Below are 6924 nucleotides of genomic sequence, written 5' to 3'. Positions count from 1 at the left end.
AATATGATTACAATGATATATAAATAAGCATGTGATTAATATAATGTATTCATTCATCATACACATTAACAGGTTCGACTATAGTTCCACAAACAACATTACCTGAAATGACATCAATCTTGCAAACAACTGCATACAGTAAGTATGGAAATTCTTCCTCAATCACGAAATTATGACAATAAATCTCAAAATTTCGAATTACAATAAATAAGAAGCATGTTGATTAATATAATGCATACATTTATTATAAACACCAACAGGTTCAACTACAGTTCCACAAACACCATTACCCCAAACGACCTCAGTTTTACCAACAACATACAGTGAGTACGAACATTCAATCTGGGTTTCTGTATATTGCAACAATGAAGTATGTTACTGGTACATTATAATACGTTGTGTGTATTCAGTTCCCATTATAGACCGACACTTTCGCGTCATTTACGTAACAGCATGTATCGCTCTGGGTGAAAGGCATTTTTTTATTAATATAGTGTGGTTTTGTTGATGTGTATTTTACCAGAGTATTAAACCTATCGAATCGTTTTTTTATAGAAGTCATATTTGTATCTTTATTCAGTGCCGCCATGTTCTGTGCGTGAATACCGATGTCGGAGTGGTGTGTGTATACCAATTCACCAATACTGTGATAGACACGATAACTGTGGAGATATGACCGATGAACACAACTGCAGTAAGAATAACTATTTATCGAATCAAAGAATTGTTTAATTTGCTTAGCACAGTTTATTGTCCCATTATACATTTGGTGAATGATTGTCTCCAATTACTCCCTTCCTACCTACAATATCACAAGACACACAATGCAATGACACCGAGAGCTTCCATCAGAGATTCGCTCGGACCATTAGCTGAATCTATCGTCCTGCACCTTATTGCCAGGAACATATCGCACACATTGAGTCAAAATTGAAATTATTCACACCAATTATATACCTCATCATTTCCAGATTGCACTTGCGAAGGTAAATTCACTTGCAATGACTGTAGTTGGTGCGTTGCTGAGCAACGCGTATGTGATGGAGAAGACGATTGTGACGATGGTTCTGACGAAATCAACTGCCGTAAGTTAGTGTAGTATAGTGATCGTCATCTTGATTTATAAGATTGGTAATGTTGCATATATCAATTTTGTAAAACACAGAACTATTATTATGAAAATGAGTCTGAAATCATAATAACCATTCTAATATATTATCATTACGTCATAGCTTGCAAAGACTTCACTTGTGATGATGGCGTATGTATCAGTGAAACGATGGTGTGTGATGGGGTACCGGACTGTTCACTGGAAGAAGATGAATACGCATGTAAGATTAGTTAGTGTTTGCTACTCACGAATGAAATATTATTACAATGATATATCAACAATAAATAACAAGAATGGTGTTTAATATAATGTATTCAATCATCATACACACTAACAGGTTCGACTACAGTTCCACAAACAACATTACTCGAAATGACATCAGTTTTACCAACAACATACAGTGAGTATATAATAACATTATTTTTACAATCTCTCCATTATGCCTTTCAATTTCTAATCTGTATATTGTATCACGAAACGCCTACTCTCAATCTCGAAGTTGTAATTTTGATATTAAAAGTTAACATTTCGAGATTACCAGCAGTATGGCATAATGGGTGTCCGTGTGATAGAAAGTTGATAGTTTGTTACTGATTTATTATAATACATTGTGTGTATTCAGTTTTCATTATAGACCGACATTTGCATGTCATTTACAGCAAGTCTCGCTCAGTATGAAATGCGTTTTTTGTTATTATTATATTGCGGTATTATTCAAGTTTACATGTATCAGAGCATTAAATCTATTGAATCAGTAACTGTTTTTTTCAGAAGTCATATTCGTATTTCTTTTTTCAGGTCCGCTATGTTCTGTGCGTGAGTACCAGTGTCGGAGTGGTGTGTGCATACCAATTCACCAATTCTGTGATGGACACGATAACTGTGGAGACATGACCGATGAACACAACTGCAGTAAGAATAACTATTTATCGAATCAAAGAAATTTCCTTAGCACAGTTTATTGTTCCATAATATATTTGTTAATGGTTGTCTTCAATTACTTTCTCCCTACCTACAATATCACAGGACACACAATGCAATGACCCCGTGAGCTTTCATCAGAGATCCTTTCAGACCATTAGCTAAATCTGTCGTTCTGTACCATAGCACACACATTGAGTCAATCTTAAAATCATTCACATCAATTTATATACCTTATCATTTCCAGATTGTACTTGTGAAGATAAATTCACTTGCCATGACTGTAGTTGGTGCGTTGCCGAGCAACGCGTATGTGATGGAGAAGACGATTGTGACGATGGTTCTGACGAAATCAACTGCCGTAAGTTAGTGTAGTATAGTGATCGTCAACTTGATTTATAAGATTGGTATTACTGCATAAATGATTTTTGTAAAACACAGAAATATTATTGTGAAAATGTGTTTGAAATCATAATAACAATTACAATATATTACCATTACGTCATAGCTTGCAAAGATTTCACTTGTGATGATGGCGTATGTATCAGTGAATCGATGGTGTGTGATGGGGTACCGGACTGTTCACTAGAAGAAGATGAATACGCATGTAAGAAGATCATGTTCGCTAATCGACCACAAAATAAATATTATTACAATTATATCAATATTAAATAACAAGAATGGTGTTTAATATAATTCATTATACACACTAACAGGTTTGACTACAGTTCCACAAACAACACTACCTGAAATGACATCAGTTTTACCAACAACCTACAGTAAGTATGGACATTCTTTCAAAATTCCAACTTACATTCTCGAAGTCTTAATTTTGAGATTGAAATCCTTTTCTCTCTAAGTTGTGTTAACAAGGATTTATGATAATAAAGCTGTTAACAGCATATCGAAATCTATTTCCGCGTACACCGCACGCATTGGCACTGTCCTACTATCGCTGTGTATTATCAACTAACACATGTATATATGTTACTTAACCGTAAGTCTCGTTCATTGTGACAAGCGTAATTTGTATAAATACATACGTTGCTATAGTGAACACTTTTATAGTAAATATTCTGATATAATGTACACATTGACTGTCCCACGCTCAAAACAAATTCAATGTATAATGTGATTCATTATAGTGAGTACTTCACCATAACATACTAATTGTATGTTCCCCAAAGTGTTCGTTTTAATATCGTTAGTTTTTATTATGGTTTTGATTGATATGTACTTTATCAGTGCTTTAAATCTATCGGTTCAGAAAATATTTTATCATCGACTTACTTTATATATGTGTATATATATGTTTCTAGAGCCGCCATGTTCTGTGCGTGAGTACCAGTGTCCGAGTGGTGGTGTATGCATACCAATTCACCAGTACTGTGATGGACATGATAACTGTGGAGACCTGAGCGATGAACACAAATGCAGTAAGAGTCAAAGACATGCATATAATTTTACTTGTTAATAATTCTGTATTTTCCTCCATAAAAAGGAAAGAATTTCACACATTTTTATTGTAGTGTTCAAATTTGAAATTAGTCATATCGATTATACACCTTGCATTCCTTCCAGATTGTACTTGTGAAGGTACATTCACTTGCAATGACTGTAGTTGGTGCGTTGCTGAGCAACGCGTATGTGATGGAGAAGACGATTGTGACGATGGTTCTGACGAAATCAACTGCCGTAAGTTAGTGTAGTATAGTGATCGTCATCTTGATTTATAAGATTGGTAATATTGCATATATCATTTTTGTAAAACACAGAAATATTATTATGAGAATGTGTTTGAAATCATAATAACAATTACAATATATTACCATTACGTCATAGCTTGCAAAGATTTCACTTGTGATGATGGCGTATGTATCAGTGAATCGATGGTGTGTGATGGGGTACCGGACTGTTCACTGGAAGAAGATGAATACGCATGTAAGATTAGTTAGTGTTTGTCAATCGACCACAAATGAAATAGTGTTACAATGATATATCAAAAATAAATAACAAGAATGGTGTTTAATATAATGTATTCATTCACCATACACACAAACAGGTTCGACTACAGTTCCACAAACAACATTACCTGAAAACATGTTGCCAACAACTGCATACCGTGAGTGTGATAATACGTATTTTAATATTAAAATAATATAATGTGTATTAAGACAATAATGGCATAGTGATATTATAAAGGAAAACTTATATTTATCATGATATATCATCGATATATTTATCATGTGAATAAATAGACAATCTATATAACGACTATCGAATTGTATATGGCTTTGTAAATGAATATATTCATTGAGTAATTCGACTTTATTCCACAGCATGCGATGTCACCCAATTCACTTGTGACAATGGTAAATGTGTTCCCGGTGGGAGTGTAAGTGTTGTTTGTAATGGTGTCAATGATTGTGGGGATCGTTCAGACGAGAAACACTGTGGTATGTAATAGCATTACTGTAATTAATGATATAATATGCGAGCAGCTTGTGGTAAATCTAAGATAAGTGGGTTACCAGCTTATGGTTCAAGTTGGAACAACAAACCAGTTCCAACTTCTAGTGGAAAATTTACTAATTAAGGAAAAGCAACAAATTAGACCGCCATCTTCTCGTAAAGTACGTGATATTGACGTTAACCATATTTAAGATCAACCCTTCCCCAACAACACGACTGTGTTTCTGCGCAGCTAAGTCCAATGGGGGAAGGCGTCAACTGTGAACAATCATCGCGATTTACTAAATTGCACAATGACACTAATACATACTGATGCATAGATATATCTTAAGAATATTTATTATCGACTTTTCTTTCACTGTACTCCACAGGTACAAGTCAGGCTCCCTCTAGCATATCGCCAATTGGATGTTACACAGACCAGTATCAGTGTGATAACAAAGAGGAGTGTATTGATGTGGATGAACGATGTGATGGAGAAGCCGATTGCTCTGATGGATCAGATGAGTACGGCTGTGTTGCCATGGTTCCTGTATCACACCTGTCGACTCAATCACCTGACACCACATACACTACTGGTGAGTTCCGACACGGGAGAGTCAATGATATTCATAGTGTATAGTATATAATATAGTGTAGCATCCAAATTCAACATCAACAATTTCCTTATTTACCTTGAATGCTATCAGCCAACAAATAGAGCTTCTCTTACTTAGTATTAATATACCTTGTATATGCTGTTGGTCATTTGCCGTCTCTCATTGCACTACCGGACTAGGAGGATCTGAACCACCATATGGTATGATGTGTACATTCAATTGGTCGCTGTGTCGGATTGCCGGATTCTCACCATGAAATAGGTTCCCGTTTGCGGGGAGGCACGATGGTATAATGGAAGCTAGGCGATTTGGTGCCGTCATCGCCAATTCGAACCACACAGTACTTTATATGGCATTTGTTTTTCCAATGTATTATTTCCAAATATAACATATTTGGGATATATGATTTGAGGAACAGGACGTAATGTTGGATGGGTATTTTGACCGTCGTGTTTTTTTGTGTTGTCGTTTGTCTGAAGGTTTAGTGTGTTTAATTACACCAACGCTGGGTGAAGCGTCTACAGTAACATCGTCGGAATCAACTTCTATACTTATTTCATCGACAATTAAGGTAGAGATGCAGGTTCGTGGGCACTTGGGAGTGATTTTGTTTTTGCTTTTTATTATCAAAACAGTCTTGGCTTTAGACTGTTAAAATTCTATAGAATTGTGTATAGTGGAACATACTCAAAAAACGATTTTAAAATATAGATAACAGGTGCAAACATTCTCTTTTTTGAATGCCTAGCAAGATTTAGCAAGGCTGCACATAAATAATAAAAAAGACATGGTGAAAAAAGAAATGACGGGATCTCCATGATTTGCACTATATTTAACTTTTAACAAAACGATAATACATTTGAATTTGGAACTGTTACAGCCATTTTAGTTATGAGCATTAGCAAACTTCTTACTCAGTGAATTGTTATGCAAATTAGCAATTATCTCAGCTTCATTTTAGCGCACATCCCAGAACTTTAAAAAAAATAGCTCCTATAGTGTATAGTATACGCTTTGACCTTTCGTTTTAAAATTTCCACAAATGATTGACAATGTGTTTATTTTCAAAACGCCGTCGGGACATTGTTTTTGGTTGAACAGTGTTACAACAATCGTACAGACAACTAGCCTGGGTGTTAATTTATGCATAAACTTGAAGTAGTGAAATTTGAACTGCTGTCCTTCACAATTGACAACTGGTAGACAGTTTTCAAGACGGCACTTTCTTCATAATAAACAGATGTACCCATAAACCAATTTTGACAGGAAACAGAAGCATGGTTTAAGAGCTATTTTTTTTTTAAAATCACCTTTGACCAAAAAAACAACACATTTTTGTGCATATTTCAAACTACAGTGTCCATACAATTAAAATAATAGCAAAATTTTAAAATTCATGCAATAAGCTTTCCGAAAATATATAGTTTTGTGGACAAGGGAGGTCATCTTGGTTTCCTAATTAACTAATTAACATACCTGTCTGGTAAACTGCATCTCTACCTTAAGACGACAGAAGCAGGTATACAATAAAACATAGTATTCATACATGAGTTATACATCAAATATATTATAGGAAACTATATGCACGTTGTCTCATATAGCTCGTGTTTACACAACAAATGTCGATATGTCATTTACGGAGACAAAATAAATTTCATCTTACTACATTGTCACAGACTGTAGTACACCAAACAGACACACTTCTTTCCTAAACATTTTGTTTTAAACATACTTTTATCTGTATCACAAACAGGGGCACCAATCGCCAGTCATTTCCCTACAGCAGAAATCAGTATGAAGATCACAGACCGTGCCCCTATA

The sequence above is a fragment of the Saccoglossus kowalevskii genome, chromosome 7 (genome assembly GCF_978046115.1).
Source record: "Saccoglossus kowalevskii chromosome 7, keSacKowa6.1, whole genome shotgun sequence".
NCBI lineage: Eukaryota > Metazoa > Hemichordata > Enteropneusta > Harrimaniidae > Saccoglossus > Saccoglossus kowalevskii.
Note: the sequence above shows the minus strand (reverse complement) of the source record.